We start from the raw sequence: 25,604 nt of genomic DNA on the forward strand, positions 1-25,604 counted from the left end.
TGTCGAACTACCTCCACCATGGCTCTTCAGGTTTTGCTTGGGAAACTACCTGTCCATTTTGAAGTTCAGTACCGCTACCTTAAATATCACCTTTTGAAGAAAATACCATTGACCTACGATAACATCCAATTAGATCTAAGTGCTCCCATTAAGACTGAGAAGACAAGATTAAGGCAAATTTTTATTGCAAAATGGCAGCAGGAGTGGTCTTCATTTGATATTGGTGCAGTCACAAGGGACTTTCTGCCTGTAGCAAGTGAAATTAAAAAGGAGGAGTCAAAGTGGTTTTTGCCGGGCTTATGTGGTATGTTTATATTAACTGGCCACGGAAGTATAAATACTAAACTTCACAAACTGGGACTTTCACCAACAACATCTTGTTTGTGTGGCCAGGAAGAAACTGTTAACCATATTCTTCATCAATGTCATTATTATAACGATCTTCGACGTGACCTACTTAGTGTAGTTCCTAACTTGGACTCCAGCAACAATAAAATTCGTGGTTGAGTCTCAGACAGCTTTTAATGCTATGAATGTGTTTGCTTCTCGTGCATTTAAAAGAAGAACCGAAATTAGGTCCTAGTTTTACTGTTCCTGCGATTTCTTGGATCCTTTATTGGATTAGGAAAGAAATATCTCTCATTTTTGATTGGATTCTATATTTGCAACTGATTAGTATCATTAAGTGCTACACTATACTTTCCTGGATTTTATAATAGACTTGTTCTTGATGTGGAACTGTTTTCAGCAGAATAGGTATTTACTGTATAAGGAATTTTGCTCTACTCATCGAGATACTATTTGGCCTTTAGCGTTTCATAGTTTTTGGAATTAATATTTCTTTGTGAGTGAATACCACACACAAATTGTATTTAGGCAAGAACTTTTTAAAACATAATTTTGAACACTGCCTAATGTAATCTCATCTAGGATTTGGACATGTATATTACTTTTGCGTTAACCGTGAAACATTTTATTTATTGGGCCAGGTTATGGCATTACCCTGGCATTACATTGGACGAATCTGTACATAGTGTATATTCTGCTGTGTTCCTGAAGAAGAGGATATTGTACATATTGCACATAGTGTCTTTCTGTGGAGCTTTTCAGAATTCGTGGAATTTGCTTTCACTGTGTTTTTTGTTAGAAAATCAATTATTTCTTCAACAACTGAAGACGTTCTGCCTACAAGGGGTTAGGCAAACTGTAGATTAAGATGTTTTGCTGATCCTAGTTCCTAGGATGGGATTTTCCATGAGATAGGTCTCCATGGTTAGAGAAGTTAGTCCACTTCTCCACTTCTTCCTACTTTATTCTTGCTTAACTTCTTCTCACTTCTAACTATTGGAGAGTCCCTCTGTTGATTCTCCTCTATTCTATCCATTTACCTCCCCAGATCCCAAACTTCTCCCTCTGTATTCCTCTTTTTCCACTTCACTCTCTTTTTCAGGCACTCTCAGGTGTTATACCCTGGGCTTGCCCAGCAGGAGATAATTGATCCTGGCCGCCTCCATGTGGCGGGGATGGGGTTGAGACGTAGTGACCAGGTGTTACTGCTTCTTACCTGCTAAGAGCCAGGCACCGGCCGATAACATAACAACAGAACACATCATAACACTTACACGTCCAACACACTACATACAATTGGCCGGTTTTGGCATAAGCTTCAACACAAGAAGTACAATAGCGGCTTATGGGGGAAACCCTGGGATCCGCCACAACAACACATGAATATCCCTGAATATCCCTGTTGGAATGGTGTGTAGTCTGCGTGCGTAGCACAGTGGTATCCTCACCGTCCTCCCCACACCGGGTGGAAAAGGCCCGGGTTCGAATCTCGTCGATGACGCCAGGAACTTTAATGGGCATTTTTCACTCCTTGGCTGAGTTAGTCGGTCTCAGGCGTAGATAGCAAGGTTTTATCCCCCAGAAACTGGGGAGTTTTCGTCCAGCAAAACAGGCAAATCGACCATAGAACACACGCAATTTACAGTCATAATACACAATGCAAGGCAGATGAATTTAAATATTCGGGTGGCCTAATATAATAGTAGTTTTTTTTTTTTTTTTGTGTGTTGGAATGATGTGTCTGCGCAGTAGCACAGTGGTATCGTCACCGTCCTCCCCCCACCGGGTGGAAAAGTCCCGGGTTCGAATCCTGTCGATGACGCGAGGAAGTTTAATAGGCTTTTTCACTCCGTGGCTGAGTTAGTTGGTCTCATGCATAGATACAAGGTTTTTCCCCCGAAACTGGGGTATTTTCGTCAAGCAAAACAGGCAAATCGACCAGAGAACACGCAATTTACAGACAAAATGCATATATATGGGTATATATTAGAAATCATAGGTGGTCCTGATAAAAAATTTGATTTGATTTGTTGGAATAATGTTTCCATCTGGTGCTTAATTCAGCACCAGATGAAAACTACCTAGCCTTTAATTATCCATAATTTTGATGGATTGGAAGATGAGGCTGCTTTGACAAATGATATTATTATTAGCTATATGATGCAAGAAAGCCTGAGGCTTACGCTGCACCAGTCAAAAAAAAAAAAAAAAAATTCCCGAGTTACCCTGAGAGAGAGAGACAGAGAGAGAGAGAGTAATCACCAAGAAAAAGAAGAATTATGATATCCAGCTCAGAACCCTGGGTGTGCCAAGCCCATACTCACCAGATGTAAGCCCCTGGGGTTAAACTCTTGGTAAATCAATGGGTCTGGAGGTTGGCGAAGCAGATGTAGAGGACATTTTTGGCGCTCATGGGCGTGAGCTAACAGCAGAGAAGCTATATTTGAAGAAAATTATGGAGAGTGACACTGGAGAGGAGTAGGAAAAAAGGACACTTAAAGACACCAAAAAGTGTTAGCTGAAGAGTTGAAGACTGTCATTTCTTGTTGAGAGCGTTTAAGAGAAGTGGTAAAAAAACACTCCGACATTGAAAACACTGAACTCATGCAAAATGGAAGACGTAGTCATTTCATACTTCAGGAAATTACAAAACAATTCGTTAAAAATAGTCCACTTTGGACAGTTTCTTTGCCAGTAGCAATAAAAGACTGAAAAGATACTTGATATAGACTCACACCACTACGCTACCATTGATTTCATCCGTTCTGCACTTCAAGTCTGAGATAAATGCGAATTTATTTTGTTTGTTTTTATTTTAAGATGTTTCATAACAACTTTATGTAAGAAGCTATCCCCAATTAATAATATCCTCGCAGACCTACTGCTTGAAAACAAGCGACTACGAGAACAAAATGAATGCATGCACAAAACATTGGAGGTGTTGGGAAAAAACTTTGATGACCTGAAGCACTCTGTTTGTGATCTTTCTGTTCAAACTAACCATCATGAGCAGCATCCTCCGGACGGACACGTTCATGCGAAACCGAGAGCTCCTACCCAAACCACCCCATCTTTATTATCACATGACTCCTCTCCATCCCCCATTCTTACAAGATGTGAGTCTGAAGTTGTGTGCCCTGAAATCACAGCAGATCCCAGCGAATACTCTGGAAATACTGCCTCCCAGAAGATCCAAAGAAGTCATCAGGAGCAAAACCTGCCAAATTGCACCTTTTCGCAATCACAAAACTCACATATGGGGTCCTCGCGCTCGAGACCGGATAATGCTCTGGCTGCGGAAATACATCGCAATTGTGGCTCCACCTCAAACAACGTGAGGGGTAACCATTATACAGGGACTACGATTGTATCTAATGTAAAGACCCATAGAGACACTACAACGTATGCAATGATTGCAAGCCAACGAACAAAAGAACAAACACTGACCCGTAATCCAGCTCTTAAGGAACTGAGCCCCAATCTTAAAGTTATTGGAACCAATTTGCACTTCAGCAAGATGCAAATTGCGAACACTAGAATGATGGACAAGCGGATGCGTAATGTCTTCATTAGTAGGCTCTCCCCTGCTACCTCAGCTGATGATGTGGAAAACCTTCTTGCTGCATTCAAAATGAATGGTAGAGTCACTAAGCTGTCCAAGAAATATCCCACCTACGCCTCCTTTAAGATCGATGTAGCTGATGCAGATTTTGAAGCACTCTTCAATCCTGAAATCTGGCCTGCTGGAGCTCTTGTTATGCCATATCTCGGGCAGCGATATAGAAGTAATGGAAAGGACTCCCACCAATGGTACCCTGATTCATAGCAATCCCAGATCTTGTTACCGCAACCAGAATCACAGACACAGAACACCAATATGCCGATTCCTATGCTCGTCAATCCTAGACACACCCCGCTGAATCGAGTAGTGCCATGTCAGAGACCACCCGTCTGTATCAAAGTACCTAGAGTACCTGCCTGCACCATCTTTTATCAGAATGTGCATAGTCTTAGGAACAAGCTTGATACTATGGAGCAAATTCTGCTCCCCGGACATTTTGACCTGCTCGCCATCACCGAAACCTGGCTGAATGATGATGAAGAATTCCTAGCGGCAGCTACCCCAGCTGATTATGGGGTCGTATTCACATCTCGGATTGCACGCAAGGGTGGAGGCGTCGCAATATTCTACAAGAAATCCGCTTTCAAGCTATTGGATAATAAATCCAGTAACTCTCCTAACTATGAAGCAATCCTCGTTACGTTAGGATACAACTTCGTGACGTTTGACGTCTGTGTGCTGTATATACCCCGAAAGCCGTCCCAGCAAATCATCCTTGAAGTTTCCAACTGGTTAATCAATCAGCTGCATCCCACAGCTTCTCACTTAGTTTGTGGTGATTTCAATTTACCTCCTCAGCTATCTAATCTGAAAAAGGATCTTCTCGCACACTTGAGATGTGCTGACCTACAACTTATTAATGAAGCTCCAACCAGGAGGAATAACCTCTTAGATCTAGTTCTAGCCTCTTTCCCTTGCACCCTTGATTACATTACAGAAACGTCATTTGACTCTGATCATGTCCCGATACATATGACCGCATATCTGCCATCCCCCAAATTAGAAGCCAGAAGGACAACAACAAAGGTTGACATCACTAGCCCCAACTTACTTGACGTAGATAAGTGCATCAGAGCCGCCTCTCTCATTCCCTGGGTGGCCTTAGAGACTTGTGACCCAGAACTAGCTGTGAACATTCTCACAAACTGGATCGACACGGTTGCCAAATATGCTGCCTCTAAAAAGATCACAATCAGTCCATATACAAGACTTTGGTGGAATTCTGAACTCAAAATGAGTTTCCAGCTGAAGCAACATCTCCATCGCACATGGAAACAGTCTCAAAATGTCAATGATCGTATCGTCTATTCAAGAGCAGGGGCTCAATTTAATCGCCTGAAATCTGAGGCAATCAAATTATACGTTAACCGTGAGCTGGCTAAAGGAAAAATTCCATACAAGAAAGTGAACCCTCATTTTCCTTTACAACTTGATTCTGAATTGTGGCTCGATTTCGTCACAAGATTTAACCGTAATCCTATGCCAAACTCAGATCTAGCTCTACTAACAGAGACCATCCAGCAAGAAGTGTTGAACAACATTCAGATTACAAAACAACAGCTGATCGTAGCCATCAATTCTCTACCTGCCTCGTCAACCACCGGTGATGATGGAGTTCCCCAATTCATGCTCAAATGCCTAAGCCCGTACATTATTCAGCCACTTTTAATCTTCAACCAGTTACTCTCGAACAAAATTTTCCCACAGCAGTGGAAAAACTATCTCTTCAGACCTTTAGCCAAAGTTCAGTCGCCATCGAAACCTAAACACTTCCGACCCATCTCCAACTCCTCCAGCCTGCTGAAGCTCCTGGAGAAGGCTTTACTCCCCATCCTCACTAAGCAGATCTTGCCCAGTAATCCAGCCCAAATTCACTACTCCCTTCCAAACAGATCAACGATCACCAATCTGCTAGCCACCACGAATACTATCTTGTCAGCATTGGAGAATAGGCAGGAACTAGCTGTGACTTACTTAGACATTGAGGCTGCATTTGATGCCGTCCAAGTAAACCAACTTCTCACTCTCCTGGAATGCCACTTCCAGATCACAGGGAACATATTATGCTTTCTCTCCTCTCTTCTGAATAACAGAGTTATAAAGCTTCATACAGGAGATCGCACCCTTACTAGATTCGTCACCGCAGGAGTCCCACAAGGAGGGGTCCTTTCGGGCCTTCTGTTTTCATCCATTATCTTCCCACTGGTTGCACATTCTCGATGTCTACTGAGCTATGCGGACGATATCAAGATACTCAATCCCATCATCCCCGGTCAAGACCTACATCTGGTAAAAGTGGAAATTAACAACACTCTCACCACAGTCACATCTTACCTCTGCCAGTTTGGGCTCAAGATCAATCCTGCTAAGTCAGAATTCATAGTGTATTCATTGAAGCAAACTCCTTCTTCTCTCCAGCCTTCGGTCGGCAACACCCTCATTCCAATTGTGTCCAGCCATCGTGATCTGGGCGTTGTATTCGCCCCAAAACTTCGATTCAACGCCCACATGGATATGCTCCTCACACATGCTTCAAGACTCCGGTGAATAGCGAAACAACATCTCCTTCACTTCATATCACAGATAAAAAGATAACCGTGAAGTACATAAGAACAGTTATCTTTCCACCTTTACTCTATGCTGCTGAAATTTGGGCGTCAGCGGCACCTTCAGTAAAGAAACCACTCTTTGCCACAGAATTCTGGCTCCTAAAGTGGGCCAACAGGAAGTACAACCTTCCAGCTCTGATTCGTACCACACAGCTTGCCAACTCTCTCGGAATTCCACGGCTTCCCACCTTAGTCGACGACCAACGTCTCCTAGCAACAGTCAAGATGATAACAGGCATAATGGCAACACCTTCATTCTGGGATACCTGTGGCTGGAGGATCCCCCCTGCTGCCCTTAGGGCCAATCCCGAGCTCTACTCGCATTCAGCTCGACTCCATCTCTTGGACAGGTTCCTTCTTCAGCAGATGCTCAAGCAAACCCAGGCACTGGACGCCGACCTGAACAAATTCACTGCTGACCGGACTTACCGGAAAAAAATTATGACGAGTAGGACTAATCAGCAATGACTGATGTATACCTTGCATCTTTTCCTGTTTGATTGAGCTGGTGCTCTTTTCTCGATGTTAAGCCAGCTCAATCAGATTTAACTCTCTTAAGGAGTTCTCTCCTTTGTATTATATGTTTTCTTTGTAAAATTACCTTTTTTGTAAATAATTGTTCAATTTTCCGGGAAGTTTGGGAAACTTTAAGCCCCTGGCTTTATGGCCGTGAAGGGTAATCAAGATTATCTCTCTCTCTCTCTCTCTCTCTCTCTCTCTCTCTCTCTCTCTCTAACTTATTAAATAATCGTTATAAAACACTAATTTCTTATGTAAAAATAATGTACACTTTTTAAGAAATAACTATTTTATGTGTTGATGAGGAACGAATTACAGGAAATCAATGTATGATGCGTAAATGTATGATGTGCAAAGAGGGATCGAAGGGTGACACCAGTAATTACAGACCAGTTAGTTTAACTTCTGTTCGGGGTAAAATAATGGAGTCACCAGTTAAAGATGCAGTCTTGTTATCTAGACAAGACTGCAGCAATAATTCAGACACAGCATGGGTATATTAAGGAAAAGTCTTGTCCGACAAATTTGATTAGATACTATAATGTGGTTACAAAGGAACTGGATGCAAAAAACAATTTTGATATCATATACTTTGATTTCAGGACAGCTTTTGACACTGTTGCGCATGGAAGACTACTGTACAAATTGGAGCAGAATGGTGTTAAGGGTAAGTTGCTACAATGGATAAAAGGATCCATGAGTGCTGCTCTTCATAGACTAATGTTATTATTGGAGTTTCACAAGGTTCGGTGTTGGGTCCATGGTTATTTGTATATTTATCAGTGATATTGATGAAGGTATATCAGGCTTAGTATCGAAGTTTTCAGATGATACAAAGGTTGCAGGGTTGTTAATGGCAGTAATGGCAGTGTGTTACTGCAACAGGATCTAGAAAATTTGGGCAGATGGGCTGAGAAGTGGCAACTGACGTTTAACCTTGACAAATGCAAAGTACTGCACATGAGTAGAAGTACCCCAGAGAAACGTACCATCTTTGTGGTACTGCACTTCAGGTGGTAGAAAATGAAAAAGACCTGGGAGTAATTGTGCAGTCAGATATGAAGTTTTCTGAGCAATGCAGATAGGCTGCCAGGGCATGGGGGGGTTGTCAATGATATACAGGAATTTCGATAGCAGGGAAAAGGAGGTGATTGTCCCTCTGTATAAGGCAATAGACAGGCCACGACTTGAGTACTGCGTGCAGGTCTGGAGGCCACATTTTAGGAAGGATGTAGATTTGCTTGAGCATTTACAGAGAAGAGCAACGAGATTGGTGAGGGGAATTAAGGGATCCTCTTACCAGGAGAGGCTTTAGTTCTGCAAATTGCAGCAGCAGGAGACTAGGCACCTGCGAGGTGATCTGATTGAGGTGTATAAGGCCTTGAATGGGTTAAGCACGCTGAATTCTGATGGGATTCTTCCACTTGTTCAGGTTATAAACCTAATAGGGCATAAATTGAAATTGAGGAAGGACAGACGTAGAATAGATGTGCGGAAGTTTGCCTTTGGCCAGCGGGTGGTTAATTGCTGGAACAAACTTCCATCTGTCGTTGTGGTAGTTGATAGGTTAAGTTAATTTAAGGAGGAACTGGACAAACATTTAGAGGTGATTGTTTTGTATTTTTTTTTTTTTTTTTTTGGCTGATGCTGCATAAGCTCATACACTTGCTTTCTTGCGTCACATGCCACTACTACTACTACTACTATTATTGGTTTCAACTTATAATATTTTCAACATACAATGGTTTTGTGGAGCGAACTACCATTGGATGTTGGACTCACTGTATTTAACGATTAAGTAAATACAGTTTAATTAAATAAAAAAAAAACAACGATAATATAATAAAATTAAGAATAAGGAGCATTTCTGATGTTTCGTCGTAGGTATCAAAATTCCCAATTACGCAGTTACTACCACAAAAGCTGTACCCAGATTGAGAAACCAGACTCGGCATTCATTATTACAAAATACAATTCTCTCTTCCTCTTCTTTTTCCGGCAGAGGGCATAAAAATACAACAAATTACTGCGATGTTGTGTTATTTGAATTGGATGTAGGTGTATTTTACTTCCCGGTTTTGTTTATTATGTGCGTCACTTATAAAAATAAGTTAACGGATGGTTATCAGATCTTTTAGTTTTATTTTGCTCTTAAATTATTATTAGTTACACACTCTGTATATGTTTTGCTTCTGCTTTTGATCTTCTCCGCTTTCATGAGGCTTGTGACAAGAATTATTGGATTAGCGTGTATGTTTTAAGTTTGTACCAATTTTTCGTATATCCTTTTAAGTCGCACAATATGAATTAGTAATTCTATTTCTTTCTTTTTGTTTTACCCGTAAGTATTATTTACCATTATTGAGCATTAGCAAAGGCACATGATGCAAGAAAGCAAGCTTATATGATGTGGTTACAAAGGAACTGGATGCAAAAAATAATTTTGATATCATATATTTGGATTTCAGAAAAGCTTTTGACACTGTTGCGCATGGAAGACTATTGTACAAATTGGAGCAGAATGGTATTAAGAGTAAGTTGCTACAATGGATAAAAAGATGGTTGAGTGAGAGAAAACAGAGGGTGGTAATTAATGGGTGCTGCTCTTGGACTAATGTTATTAGTGGAGTCCCACAGGGTTCGGTGTTGGGTCCTCTGTTGTTTTGTATATTTATCAATGATATTGATGAAGGTATATATTAGGCTTAGTGTCGAAGTTTGCAGATGATACAAAGGTTGGCAGGGTTGTTAATGACATTAATGGCAGTGTGCTACTGCAACAGGATCTAGATAATTTTGGCAGCAGATGGGCTAAGAAGTGGCAACTGAAGTTTACTTTGACAAATGCAAAGTACTGCATATGGGTAGAAGTAACCCCAGAGAAATGTACCAACTGTGTGGTACTACACTTAAAGTGGTAGAAAATGAAAAAGACCTGGGAGTAATTGTGCAGTCAGATATGAAGTTTTCTGAGCAATGCCGAAAGTCTGCCAGGGCAACTCATGAGGTTTTGTCAATGATATACAGGAATTTTGCTAGCAGGGAAAAGGAGGTGATTGTCCCTCTGTATAAGGTAATGGTCAGGCCACGCCTTGAGTACTGTGTACAGATCTGGAGACCTCATTTTAGGAAGGATGTAGATTTGCTTGAGTGTGTACAGAGAAGGGCAACAAGATTGGTGAGGGGAATGAAGGGATCTTTTTACCAAGAGAGACTTAAGTTCTGCAAATTGCAGTGGCTGGAGACCTCAATCAGATCACCTGTGCGGTGATCTGATTGAGGTGTATAAGGCCTTGAATGGGTTGAGCACACTGAATTCTGATGGGATCCTTCCACTTGTTCAGATTTCGAACCTAAGGGGGCATAAATTCAAATTAAGAAAAGACAGATGTTGAATAGATGTGCAGAAATTTGCCTTTAGCCAGCAGGTGGTTAATTGCTGAAACAAACTTCCATCTGTTGTTATGGAAGTTGATAGGTTAAATAAATTTAAGGAGGAACTGGACAGGCATTTGGAGGGAATGGTGTGATTTTTTTTTTTTTTTTTTTTTGGCTGATGCTGCATAAGCTCATACACTTGCTTTCTTGTGTCACATGCCACTATTACTATATAGCATTAGCCAAAAAAAAAAAAAAAATCCTTATTTCACCCATCCACTCGCTCTGAATGTTTGTCAGGTTCTGCCTTGAATTTATTTAAGCTATGAACTTCTACAATGACAGGTGGAAGTTTGTTCCAGCAATCAAGCACCTGCTGGCTAAAGGCAAACTTCCGCACATCTATCCTACAACCGTCTTTCCTCAATTTGAATTTATGCCCTCTCAGGCGATTATTCTTAGCAAGAGGAATAATCCCATCAGCATTGAGCATGTTCAACCCATTCATGGCTTTATACACCTCAATCAGAACAGATTATGCTACAAGAACCACAAAAAAAAAAAAAAAAAGAATTGATAAACAAAAATGGCGATTCTGTATACGTTGCAGGCACTGACTGGTACTAATCTATGTCAGCTACAATTATTGTAAACCGTATAGGAATCGCAGTTTTTGCTCATCAATTCCAGCTGTTGTTCCTCATGGGGGTTATTAACATGTTTATATATCGTATACAGAAGTATCAGATTTGATTTACTGAAATTTTAACCCTTTATGTTTTTGTAGTGGAAGTGGTAATACATTTTATACATATAAATAGGTATAAATTTTATATATATATATATACACACACACAAACTATAGAATTTTCTCTGTTAAGTTTATTTATCTTCAGCAACATAGTATGTAAAACAGACTTCGTCAAAATGGCAAAATCGATAAGTTCATATTGCTCATTAATTAAAGTCGCTTAATTTACAAAAAAACATGATTACATCTCCAAAATTACTGTAGAAAAAATGGCCACGAAACAAGTACAGCATACTAATGTCACAATTCATGTTATACTTGACAAAGTATAATTCTCACTAAAATTATTTTGCATCCCCTGCTAAACACAACTTTAAATAAAATTTAATATTTTTTCACATGTAAATAAAGATTATTTATTTAGCATTAGCATTAGCATTAGCAGAGGCATATGATGCAAGAAAGCAAGCTTATTCAGCATCAGCCAAAAAAAAAAAAAAAAAACCACTCCCATTTCACCCCTCCATTCGTTCGAAATACCTGTCCAGTTGAGCTTTAAATTTGTTTAGGCTATCAACTTCAACAACAAGTGATGGAAGTCGGTTCCACCAACCAACCACCCGCTGGCCAAAGGCAAATTTCCGCACATCTATCCGACATCCGTCCTTCCTCAATTTGAATTTATGCCCTCTGAGGTGATTATTCTGAGAAAGATGAAGAATCCCATTGGCATTGAGCATGCTCAAACCATTCAAAGCCTTATACACCTCTATCAGATCACCTCGCCGGTGCCTAGTCTCCAAACTCTGTAATTTGCAAAACTTAAGCCTTTCTTCGTAAGAGCAACCCTTTGTTCCATTTACTAATCTTGTTGCCCTTCTCTGTACCCGTTCCAGCAGCTCTACATCCTTCTTGAAATGAGGCCTCCAGACCTGTATACAGTACTCAAGATGTGGCCTTACCATTGCCTTATACAAGGGAATAATCACCTCCTTATCCCTGTTAGAAAAATTCCTGTATATCATTGACAAGACACCATGAGCTACTCTTGCAGCTCGTCTGCACTGCTCAGAGAACTTCATATCTGCCTGCACAATTACCCCCAGGTCCTTTTCATTCTCCACCACTGTCAGTGTAGTACCGCAGAGTTGATACGTTGCTCTGGGGTTACTGTTTCCCATATGCAGCACTTTACATTTGTCGATGTTAAACCTCATTTGCCACCTCTCAGCCCATCTGTTCAACCTTTCCAGATCCTGTTGCAGCAGCATAGCGTCAGTAGCGTCCTTAACAACCCTGCCAACCTTTGTATCATCTGCAAACTTGGACATTAAACTTGATATCCCATCATCAATATCATTCATAAACACCGAAAACAACAACGGACCCAACACTGAACCTTGAGGAACTCCACTAATAACATTAGTCCACGTTGAGCAGTGTCCATTGATTACCACTCTCTGTCTTCTGCCACTCAACCATCCCCTTATCCATAGCAGCAATTTGCCTCCAATGCCACATTGCTCCAATTTGTGCAGCAGTCTTCCATGTGCAACAGTATCAAAAGCCTTTCTAAGATCCAAATATATAATATCAAAGTTATTCCCTGCATCCAGTTCTTTTGTGACTACATCATAGTATCCAATCAAATTGGTCAGGCAAGACCTGCCCTTAACAAAACCATGCTGCGTCTGAGCTATAACTGAATTCTTGTCTAGATGATCCTGCAGTGCTTCTTTAACCAGTGCCTCCATTAATTTACCTGAAACAGAAGTTAAACTAACAGGTCTATAATTACTTGTGTCAGCCTTTGATCCTCCTTTGTGAATTGGGGTTACATTTGCACATCTCCAGTCTATGGGTACCTCCCCTGAGTCCAAAGAAGCTCTCATAATTATTGCTAGGGGTTTGCATATTTCCTTTGCTGCCTCCTTTAATATAACTGGATAGATCCCATCCACCCCAGGTGCCTTTTTTATGTTTATCCTCAACAATCTCTCCTCCACTTTCCTCTCAGTTATTACAAAATCATCCAGCTCACTGCCAATGTTTACTTTACCTACATCATTCTCCTTCCTGAATAACTCCTCATGCGTGAATGTAGATGCAAAATACTCGTTTAGATTGTTAGCCACCTGAGCAGGATCCTCAACTGTTGAACCATCAATATCCAGTGGACCAATCTGATTCATCCCTTTCCTTTTCGAGTTCAAGTATGTAAAGAACTCTTTTCTGTTTTTCTTTGCATCCTTTGCCAAGGATTTTTCATAGTCTGCCTTTGCCTGCCTAATCTCCTTTGTGACTTGGTTACAGACCAACTTATATCTATCATAGGCTTCCATGTCACCCATTAATTTGTATGTATCCCATGCATTTTTCTTCTCTGCCACATGTCTCATTAGTTCATCTGACAACCATTTAGGCCTAAACCTTGAACAATATTTCTTAGTTGGTATGTAAAGCCTGGTAGCCTCCAAGATTAGTTCCTTGAATGCTTCCCATTTTGAGTTTGCTGTTGGTAACATCATCAGTTGGTCCCACTGTATAGAATTTAAATACTGTCTCAGACCATCATAGTCGCCTTTACGAAAACAAAAACCCTTCCCTTTACCTCTGATGGTAGTTACCTCCTTGAGTAAATCCCACTTCAACACACTGTGATCACTGCCACCTAGTGGTTCATTTATCTGCAGGTTCTTAATGCATGAAGAATCACTACTGATAATCAGATCAAGAGTATTGCTCCCTCTTGTTGCCTCACGAACATGCTGATGTAGAAAACAATCATCCAATAAATCCACAAAAGCCTTGCTAGTGTGCGAGTGACCAACCCACAAATTCCAGTCAATATCTGGGAAATTAAAGTCCCCCATTATAAGACTCTCTGATTTACTGGCCCACTCTATTTCCCTGTACAATATCTTATTATACTCATCAGAGTCATTAGGCCTATAGCACACTCCTACTCTCAATTTTGATTTCCCTATGCTTATGTCACACCAAACTGACTCGACACTGCCCTGTCCATCGATGTCGACTGGCTTCACTTCCTTGGACTTTATGTGTTTCTTAATTAATAGCATAACCCCTCCTCCCCTCCTGTCCTGTCTATCCTTTCTATACACATTGTATTCCCCAAATTCCAGTTCCGCATTACTTATATCTGTGTGACACCACGTCTCTGATATCCCAACAATATCTGCCTTTGATGTTTTGAGCAATACCTCAAATTCATCAAATTTATTTACCAAACTCCTAGCATTGGTGTACACGCAGGTATACATGCACCTGTTTCTATTCTTAGCTACCCTAACACAACCCATGTGTTTACTTGTACCGCAATGACTACCAGCAGTCTCTGAAATATCCTGCATCTTGTTTTTCAGACTTCTGCTCATTTCAATAGAAGCAGTGCAAGAATCACTTCCACCTCTGCCACTGGCTACTGTTAATCTATTAGTCCTTGTATCCCCCCCAACTAGCAGTTTTCCGACCCACCTAACACTGCCTCGACAGCATCAGCAAAAATTCTTGCACCCTTTCTATTTAAGTGTATCCCATCCCTGTAGAAGCAATCTCTCCTGTTAACAAGTACAGTCCAGGCTGAAAAAAATTCTACCCCTTGAGCCTTGCACAATCCCTCCAGGGCCGAATTGATCGACAAGGCTCTCATCATATACTCCCTCCTATCGTGTCTGGGCAGAATTGCAGACACTTTCAAGTTCAACCCTAATTCACGGCTTTTTTTCAACAGTGACCTGTACTTGCTAAGTAATTCCGCCGGTCTCCGGCGGAATTACTTAGCAAGTACAGGTCACTTTATTTAACAAACTACACAAAATAGAGAATGCATACAATTAAAAACAAGATAGAAACCAGTTAAGAACTAATAAAAATGATAATTAGGGATAAAAGGTTAAAATACACAAATGAAGAGCACCGTTTGATACAGTGTCACCTTTTCAACACTCAAGCATTGGTAAAATGACAGTTAAATAGCATATAATCATGTAATGCGTAAGGGAAGTCGCATGATGTAAGATTGTGACATGGTCATGCACAACCACATAAGAAAGCAAAGAAAAGAAAAGGGGGTGAGAGAGAGAGAGAGAGAGAGAGAGAGAGAAAACAAAAAAAATAAATAAATTAGAATCTGGTAACACAAGACAGCAAGTATTAATAACGTTATATACAGCATGGCAGTGCTTTATATTCCCCTATCCACTTTTTTCCTTTTCTTTTGCTCTTTCAGTTCCTTTTTTTTTTTTCTTTCTGTTGTGCACGAATGTAGTAGTAACTGAGGCATTTGATGGAAGAAAGCAAGCCAAATGGCATCAGCCCAAAAAAAAAAAAAAAAAAAAAAACCATTTCACATTTATTCCCCCTAAATGTGTCCAGTTCCTCCTTGAATTTATTTATTTAAGCTATCAACTTCCACAACAACAGATGGAAGTTTGTAGTAGTAGTAGTAGTAGTGGCATGTGATGCAAGAAAGCAAGTGTATGAGCTTATGCAGCATCAGCCAAAAAAAAAAAAAAATTTCAAAACAAGCGTAAACTTGACTCAATACAAAGATTCATGCTGTTGTCTATCTGCAGGGCATGTCGCACTGTCAGCACCCCTGCTCTACAGGTTATTACTGGATGCTTGCCACTCTATCTTGAGGTGGCAAGATAGAGTGGCAAAATTTCAAAACAGTCCCCTCTCAAACAACCACCAATCTCCAAAAAACTAGTGCGAATTATGAATGATTGCTAAATCATCCATAAAGAACTTGATGTGGAAACTATAAAGATTGGTCATGTGTTTGGGCCATGATGAGCAGCTTTTAGCTTGCAGACGGCAATTGTGGGTTGGAGAAATCATCCCGCTTTGTGCAGACATTTTGATTCAGAAGTTAAATATTCCAGATTATTAAATCGACTTTTAAATTTGGAATTTCTTACCCATTTAGCACTAATGATCGACATCCTTGCAGGAGCTCTCTTACCTTTCAGAAGCATTACAGAATCACAATGGTAAAGGCATATAAATTAATTATTTGAACTATCAATGCTATTGCTAATTTGAAAAATTCTGAAAGAAATTATGAAGCTAAAATTGAGAGCTTGTTGAAGTGGAAAGAATTTGAAGGAATCAAAATTAAAAGTAAAAAAATTACCTCATGACAAGTTATTAAATGCATTGTTTTATCCTTAAAGGATAAGTTATTGTTATTATTTTATTATTATTATTATTATTAGCCATATGGTGCAAGGAAGCCTGAGGCTTATGCTGCACCAGCCAAAAAAAATTCGTTACCCTGAGAGAAAGAGAGAGAGAGAAGGGGAGGGGGGGGATCACCAAGAGAAGAATGATGATATCCAGCTCAGGAACCTGGGTGTGCCAAGCCCATACTCACCAGGTGTGAGCCCCTGGGGTTGTTAATGCAACAGAGTGATTTTAAATTAAATAAAGAAAATAACGATGCCATTGAAAGAAATTTTAAACATATGCTACCCGAAATTGTGGAATGTGAAAGAACTTCTGTCTCGGTACCAAGAGGGTGAAAACCGAATAAGAAATTTAAGTTTTCTGATAAAATATGAAATAAAAATTAATGATTTTAGAGATTTTGTCGAAGACAGTTTATCTTTAAAATCGAGTGAAATTACCTTTTCAATTAAGAAAGCCAGAAAATATGTTTGAAACCATTGCGATTAGCAGTGCTGAAGCTGAGTGAACTTTCAGCGTAATGAATAATATTGAGTGAATGAATGAATAATGTTGACAGTTAAACACATTGCAGGTTATGACATCTAAATGGAAAACCATTGCTTCAATTTGATCCGGATTGTTACATCAAATCATTCCTCTGTAATCATCGCTCAGCTATTGAGCAAAACAGAAGATCGACAACAAATATTAATAAAGAAGTAAATTGGCAATTTTTAGCATAAATTTTTCTTGAATATTTGTGAAATAATTTTTTTTCATGTAATCTGTGATTTTTGTATACTTTTTCTAGAAAGTTTATTTTTTATGTAATATTTGTTTTTATATTGTGGAATGTTTTGTGATAGTTTTTATGTTATGGGAAATATTTCTTGTTATTTTTTATTTGCGATATTAAAATTTTATCATGAAAAAATGTATCCATTATTATTTCCCTAGTTAAAAAAAAGATGAATAAAAAAGTTGCGCATGTGCTAAGCACACGCAGTAGATGGTTTATGCGAAACATCCTTCATGTTTCTTTTAGGTGTTTTGATTTGTATATATCGATTACGAAATAAAAGAGCTTTTTTATCGTAAATATTTTATTGATCATTCACAAATTTTCATAATTTCTGGAAGACAAGGTACAATGGATTTATGATAACTAAAGTAAGAGATGTATACTGGCGAGTGCAACATATCTAAATATCTCTGTAGAATAGCACCGATTGATGTACCAACCTTGTAGAAGCAACATACAGAGCTGTTAGGGGAACCTAACAATGGAATGTAACAAAAGTGCGAGACGAAAAAAGAAATTGTTGCAATCACTTGATGTGAGAGAGAGAGAGAGAGATAATCTTTAATGCCCTTCACGGCCAAAAAGCCAGGGGCCAGAAAGCCACGGATGACTTCATTTCTGTGACTGATTGAATTTACTCGGTAGAAAGCGAGCCCATTGTTAAAATATTCACAGTACTATGTGGATAGTACTGTCATTAATTTTAAAAATTATAATAAAAATATGGTATATATTTAATAGGAATTAATGTGTATGCTGTCTACAAGAGAAGTTCCACTGCAGTAGTAACTTTAGGAAACATGATTGGGACATCATACTGTTCAAAAATTCTAAAAAAGTTAGAACTCCAGACACTGTCGTATCTGGTTATCATGACGGCCAGGTTAAGTTTTTTTTTTTTTTTAGATAGACCTAGGAATGTTTTACCCATTCACTTATACACATGGTTAAGGGGATAATAAGCCGCATCTGTCCACCTCCCTAAATCCACCCAACTCGAGATATCATACCGGTCACAAAAAATGTGTCACGCTCTAATCACACTACTAGTAGTGCGAGTGTGGGAAGCCCCTCTAGTGAAAGCCACGGATGACTTCATTTCTGTGACTGATTGAATTTACTCGGTAGAAAGCGAGCCCATTGTTAAAATATTCACAGCTCACCACTGCACAAGCTTGATACAAAATAAACAATAACAAGCAAACTGAACTCAGAAATATAACACGTCATGGTCACCACCCTCTGTAGCAATGGTTCCCAATCTTTTGTCACTCAAGTCACACTTTAAGTTAAAAGACAAGTATTAACAGCACACCAAAGTAGTGAGTGCCATAAAACTCAATGGAACAGTTTCTAATCTTGTGGCATACTTGAAAAGGGTCGTGGCACACCAATGTGCCAAGTCACACCAGTTGGGAACCACTATTCTTTGTTTAAAATGAGCAAATTTAACAAAATGGAGATTTTTACATTGACTTTACCAATCAGCAGGTCTAAACCAAATGTAGATAGGCAAATTTACCTTGGAACCAGTCAGTAAACAGGATTAATGTAAATAAATAATTAGTTATAATAAAGTTCAATAAAGAACTTTATTATAACTTTAAAATAACAGAATAAATCAAATCATAATGAAGGAAATGAGAATTGGCCATGAGCATACAAACTAAAAGGAAACAATGGGACAGAAGAAACAAAGTGGGGAGGTGGGGTACAAAATAAAATGCAATGTACTGTGTTATGCCCATGTTAAAAGTAACTTAACTATACAATGTCATTTATTTAGAAATATTCAAAAAATATATTGCATACTTTCAATGTATACAGAATAACTAATCACAATATATCTGCAGCTACTTTTAACATCTTATGTAAGTAAAACTGATGTCAGGATTAGGCAGTGTTTCAGTAACATTTTGTGTGCCTGAAAGCTGATGATTGGTAATGTTATGTTAGGTTAGTAAAAATGACTACAAAAATGCATAGATTAAAAAAAAAACTTGATGTGGATAGTACTGTCATTAATTTTAAAAATTATAATAAAAATATGGTATATATTTAATAGGAATTAATGTGCATGCTGTCTACAAAAGCTGTATAAAAAATTAATAAAAAAAAAACTTCAACATTTAGTTTTTTTCAATATAAAATTGCTTCTGAAGGTATATCAAATTTTTATTAATTCATCTAAAATGTATAAGTTTATTCAATAAATATTTTGTTTTTGATTTCAGGAACCAATGTATATCTAACCCTCAAATACCTGGATTTTGTAATATTAAGGATGGATGTAATGTGATATACATCAACTATACTATTCCAGGCTCCTAAAACAAACTTCCATTTCAGCTGACATGTTTACAGTGCCAAGCTTTATTTCAGGTTTAAAACAGAACCTTTGGGTTTAAAGAATTTTGCAGGTACAACAAACTTCTTACTGTGTTATGTTGATAGGAATTGTTTAAAATACAAGAATTTATATATAAAAGAGAGATTAGTTTTTTTTTATTTGACTTATATACAGTCGAACTTCCCTGTAAGGAATTCAATAAATCCTGCGAAAAAATTCGTTATAGAGAAATTTTGTTATACAGAGAATATCTTTTTTATTAGAAATTGTTATCTAATTAGAAAATGAAAACGAATCTACATTTATTTTTGATGTATTTTATTTCAAAAACACTTATTTAAATTATGTTTACACAATTTTCGTCGGTAAGTATCACAAATTAAAAAAAATACATGTATATGTAATTTTCGTTTGCACAGTACAATTAAAAAATTGTCTGATTCTCAAAGAAAACCTCACATTTGTTCAGAGCATTAAAAACATTATCAAGAACATTTTCACAAAACTGCAGACCCATATGAACCATTTTAAAAGCGTTAATCATTTTTTCGTGAGTTGACTTTTCTACAGGTTGTTCTGATGCGTCTTCAGCGTCATCGTTAATTTCTTCGTGATCGTGGTCACGTCTAACACTGTTCAGTAGTATTTCATCTCCATTTGGATGTTCTGCTGTAGCCAGATCTTGATCTTCATAAACATAACTATCCAGTGTTATTTCATTTTCGATGTTTCCGGACGATTCTAATAATGTCCAAAAGTTTTTCAGTTGTGAAAGGGGCAGTTCATTTTGTTTGTCCAGTTGTTGTTCGACTTCTGTATTCAATGCAAATCCCGCCTTTTGAAAAACAATTTTGAATAGTGTATTCGGCGACATCTTTTGTCCAAACTTTTGCCAGTTCAGAGATGCAATCTCTAAGGCTAATTGTAACCTCCAAGTTTCTATTGACAATTGATTGACGCATTGACAATCTTCATTAATTGATTGACGCATTGACAATCTTCATTATTATTCTCTTTCGATAATGAAATTTAATTTTTTAATAATGCCTTGGCCCATTGGCTGGAGTTTTGACGTTACGTTTGGTGTTAAAAACAACAACTTTGCACTTTTAAGTTTGGCAGAAATACTGGCAGGATGTGCCGGACAGTTGTCAGTTACCAACACAATTTTCCTTTTTTTTTTGTTATACGCTTGTCTAGTTTTAATATCCATTCTTCAAAAATATCACTTGTCATCCATGCATTTTTATTAAGGGTGTAGCCAACTTCCAAAGATTTTGTGCCTCTAAAACATCTTGGGTTTTTTCATATTTCGATGATTAAAAGTCTTAATTTTTAACTTCCTGTCATATTTGCTCCAACTAGCACAGTAATTCTTTCTTTGCTTTGTTTTCCGCCAAAACATTTATCATCATCCTATTTGGTACACATTTAAAGAATAAACCCATTTCGTGAGCATTAAAAACATCCTTACACTCATATTCTTCCAAAATCTTCTTTAAGGTATTGTTCCTCCAACTGTTGCAATCTTCTTCTGTTACATTAACACTTTCTCCACAAATAACCTTTCCACAATTCTGTGGCGCTTCTTAAATTTATCTAGCCACCCAGTGCTCGCATTAAATTTTGTATGTCCAAGGGACTGTGCAAATTTCGGAGCTTGTTGCTTAATTATAAGGCCCGATATTGGTATATTCTTTTCACATATCATTTGCACCCATTTTAGAACAGCTTTATCAACATCTTCGTATATGCACAACTTAATTCGCTTCTTGTCTGCTCCTCTTTCAATTGCATTTAAAATTGATGCTCGATTTTTTAAAATCATAGATAAGCTGCTTGCAGGTATGCCATATTTCTCCGCAATATATTTTTTCTTAAAACCTTGGTCAATATCATGAAGAATCTTTGGTTTATCATTAATACTTAAACACTTTCTCTTCGACATTGTTTCTGCAACTGTAAAAATTACTGGACTGCAGCTCTTGTTTATATACACCACAAACTTTGCTGCACTGGCCATATAGTGAATTGTTAGTACTGCCTACTAAATGACGTTTGCTTGCCAATTCAACAGTATCACGTGACCTTTCCTATCAATCCCCCCCCCCCATACTTCTCCTTCAACCCATGCACAGTACTAAAGGTTTTGATACCTTTCGTGTTTGGGGTTTTCATAAAAAAAAAAAAAAATCACTTTAAAGAAATATACAACTTTGTGAATTTCTTTTATTCTGCTTTCATTCATATGTACACGAAAGAAAATTTATGATTGATGTATACTGTATGTTACTTTTCTGAAAAAAAAAAATAAATAAAAAATACAAGAGCATATAGCCTATGTGATTGATGACGAACAAAATTTAAAAAAAAATTTCATGAAAACCATCTACTTGGGAGTCCAGTTAGATGAGAACGGATATATCATATAATGATTGACAGGACGGTTACGTGGCACAGCTAAGGTGAGAAGCGAATGTCGCTCAGTAGGCTTTACCAAAAACCGACTATGGTAACATTCTGTGTATTGCCGCCGCAGCATACTAAATGTTTACCGCAGCAAATTTCGCTTTCCCCTGAGCCAACATCAATTTACAAATCTACCCTATTTATTGTAAAGTTTATGACCACTTTTAAGAAAACCAAATTGGTTTAATAACTGTTACAAAAATGAAACAAAGACCCTTCTACGGGCATCAATGGCCACATGTGTTCACTAAAAGGATGATTATTTAATTTCAGATGCTAATGCGCAATTTCGGAAGGAAGGAGGCAGTATATTTAAGCGGCTGTTTAGCAGTAAATGCTTGAAAATCTTCAAAAATGCTTTTACTAATTTTTTTAAAAATTCCGTATAGAGAGACTAACACTTCGCTATATGGGGTTAATTTTACATGTAATTTCGTTTCAAGGTACAAGTTTCGCAAAAAAATTCGTAATATAGAGAAATTCGTTAAATAGAAGTTTGTAATAAAGAAGTTCCACTGTATATTGTTAATAATCACATTTGTACATTTTGCGCTAAAGTTATTTGATCAGGATGAGGAGGGGAGAGTCTTGCCACAGAATTCTGTAAAATAATATTTGTTTAATTCTAGCATCTCAGACATGTTATATTTATATAATAGTGTTTAATGTAGATGCTAATATAAAATTTTAATAAAAATTCATGACTTATATGGATTTTCGTAAACGTTGATGACTTGAGATTGCATATTTTTGTTCAAGGGTAGTTAGTAAAAAATTTTCAGAATATTAGTGAAAATAGTGAATATATTTCTCTCAGTAATTGTGCTGTGGGCACCAGAGCCGTGCCAAAGGTGAGGCGAGCGAGTCTCTTGCCTCAGATTAAAAGCTGAAAGGGGTGCCAAAAGAAAAATTAATTGCCATGATTAATAGTAGGGAGCAATTTTTCATTCTTGCCTCAGGTAGTAAAATGGCTCGGCACAGCCTTGGTGTGCACACACTAATGCAGTCCATGAGCTCTCCAAAAAACTATTTTATGTAGCCTACTGCCTTTCTGCCTCTCAAGAACCATTTGTGCACCCCACAGGCAACTTCTGAGTTGACACCCTTGGCTTAATTATTCCCATTTGCAGCTCCTATTTCTTTTCGATAGCTTAACACCTTTGATGCTCTCTTGACTTGAACTGAATTTGAAAGTGGATTGAATCAATATGGATTGAGGAGGGCAGACATTTTGAGGCTTTCTTCTCACAATGGCTGAATTAATCAGCCACTAGCAAAGATTGCCTGAATATACAGTTTTTCTTCTGTCAGTTGGAAGAAATTGGTTCTTAAAGTCGGGTAGTTTTTTTTTTTTTTTTTTTTTTTTCTTTATGTAAACCCCAAACACGAGAGGTATTAGAACCTATAGTACTTAGTAGGACTTGAACTTCTGTAGACTGTGATTTACAGGAAATACGTATGAAGGAAGGTTGTTCCAGAAAACGGCAATGAATAAACGAGAAAGATGAAAAGTTGGTTCTGTGCATTTGTAGTTGGACATCAAATTGATGTTGGCTGGTGGCGGCACGTGTTCGGACTGTTTTGAAAGAGAGAGTGGGAATTATAGAAGCCAATTCAGAAGAACAGTGCCCATGGAACTATCTGTAGAAGAGGCATGCAGCAGAAACAGTACATCTATGGGACAGCAAGTGGAGAGACTCTGTTAGAGATGAATCATTAATTAACCTAACTTCCCTCTTCTGAATGGAATCAAGAAGCCTGAGAGAGGTTTTGGGGGCACCACCCCAGATGTGGGAACAATATTCCATGGTAGGGTGGATTTGCAAATTGTACAGAGTGAACAGCTGTTTGGAAGAAAAGTAACAGCGAAAGAGAAAACCAAGTTTTTTAGATGCAGAGGAAGCAATATTTGTTATGTGATTGTGCCAAGAAAGAATCGAAGTCAAGGTAATTCCCAAAAGAGATATATCATTTTGCCTAGAAATTGGAGCGCCACCAAAGATAAGCACAGGAGCAAAAGAATCCTTTTTGCGAGATATAAGACAAGACTGAGTTTTACAAGGATTTAAATCAACTAAGTTGTCTTTGCCTTGCTGGAGAATTACCTGGAGATTGGCATTTAAGGAATTGGTAGCAGAGTTTCAAAAAGTTGAAGCTGATTGAGCAGGACAAGGTTTCTCAAAATAGAAAGTGGAATGCAATGTGCTATCATCAGCAAAACTATGGATAGGATTTCCAGTCAATGGAAGAAGGTCATTGCTATACAAGAGGAAAAGAGTTGGGGAAAGAACTGAGCCTTGGGGGACACCGCCATTAGTGGAGAAGTTAGAAGAGAGCCATCAACCATCACCCTCACTGAGCGATCAGAGAGAAAACTGGATAACCAATTACAAAAAACAATAGGCAAACAATAAGACGGAAGCTTGTTTAGAAGACCTTTATGCTAAACACGATCGAAAGCCTTTGAGATGTCGAGAGCAACTGCTTGAGTTTCACCAAACCTTTCCATTGAATTTTTACATATATGGGTAACATAAGCCAGAATATCCCCAGTGGATCGATACTGACGGAATCAATACTGGCAATCGTTGATCAGATGGAAGGTTTCTAGATAGTTAAGAGTTGGCGGTTAATTGATTTCTCCATTACTTTAGAAAGAGTAGAAGTAATTGCAATGGGACGATAATTGGATGGGAGGGATTTGTCACCCTTTTTAGGAACTGGCTGGATATGAGCAAATTTCCAAGCAGAAGGGAAAACACCTTTGGAATAAGAAAGTGAAAAAAGGCGGCAAAGAACAGTTCAAGAGCACAGGTTTTGAGAATAAGTGGAGAAATATTATCAGGCCCTGGAGCTTTCTTAGCATCAAGATTAGTCAAAATCCTTCTGACATCCTTTTGACGGAAGACCACAGGAGGCATTGAATGTAGCATGTTGGAAATGGTGGGAGGTGTTTTACCAAGATCATTAATACATGAATTGGAAGAAAAATGGGATGCTAGCAGGTCAGCTTTCCTTGGCTGAAGTGACAATAGAACCATCTGGTTTTGAAAGAGGTGGGAGCGGAGATGGGCAAAAGTTGCGGCCAATAGCTTTTGAAAGAGACCAGAATGCTCGGTTACCATTAGGGCAAGAAGCAAGTTTTCTACTCTTAGCCTGTTGAAATTCTAGTTTGGACTGATTAATAACTGACTTACAATTGTTGTGAGCTTTGCTGTAGGCAGAAAATGAAACTGAAGAATTAGAAACAAGCCAATTATGATATGCAACGTTATTCCCTTGAACAGCCTTAGCACATTTATTGGAAAACCAAGGTTTAGATAAAGGACGAGATTTTAAAGTGGAGTGTGGAATAAAGGATTCCATTCCTACAAGAATAATTTCACTGACACAATCAGAGCAAACGTTGACATTAGAAGTTTTGAAATGATTTCAAAACTTCTGATGTCAACTAAGGAAAAGAAGAAAATAAATCTCACAGGTCATCCCATTTTGCATTCTTGTAATGCCAAACAATACGTGGTTGGGAATAGCCATGACATAAAGGCTCCATTGGAGAA

At 38.3% G+C, this 25,604-nt stretch overlaps 1 protein-coding gene across 1 annotated transcript in view; it reads left to right on the forward strand.

Moving 5' to 3' along the window:
- Positions 1 to 9,169: 9,169 nt before the first annotated feature.
- Positions 9,170 to 25,604, forward strand: part of LOC150090235 (DNA oxidative demethylase ALKBH2-like) — a 53,478-nt gene continuing 37,043 nt past the window's right edge. The window contains exons 1-2 of the mRNA XM_090369026.1: positions 9,170 to 9,348; positions 19,460 to 19,645. The gene's annotated coding sequence lies outside the window, so the exon portion shown is untranslated. The remainder of the gene's footprint in view (positions 9,349 to 19,459; positions 19,646 to 25,604) is intronic.

Source organism: Mastigoproctus giganteus, chromosome 2 (genome assembly GCF_048544385.1).
Source record: "Mastigoproctus giganteus isolate SK-2022 chromosome 2, ASM4854438v1, whole genome shotgun sequence".
NCBI classification, from domain to species: domain Eukaryota; kingdom Metazoa; phylum Arthropoda; class Arachnida; order Uropygi; family Thelyphonidae; genus Mastigoproctus; species Mastigoproctus giganteus.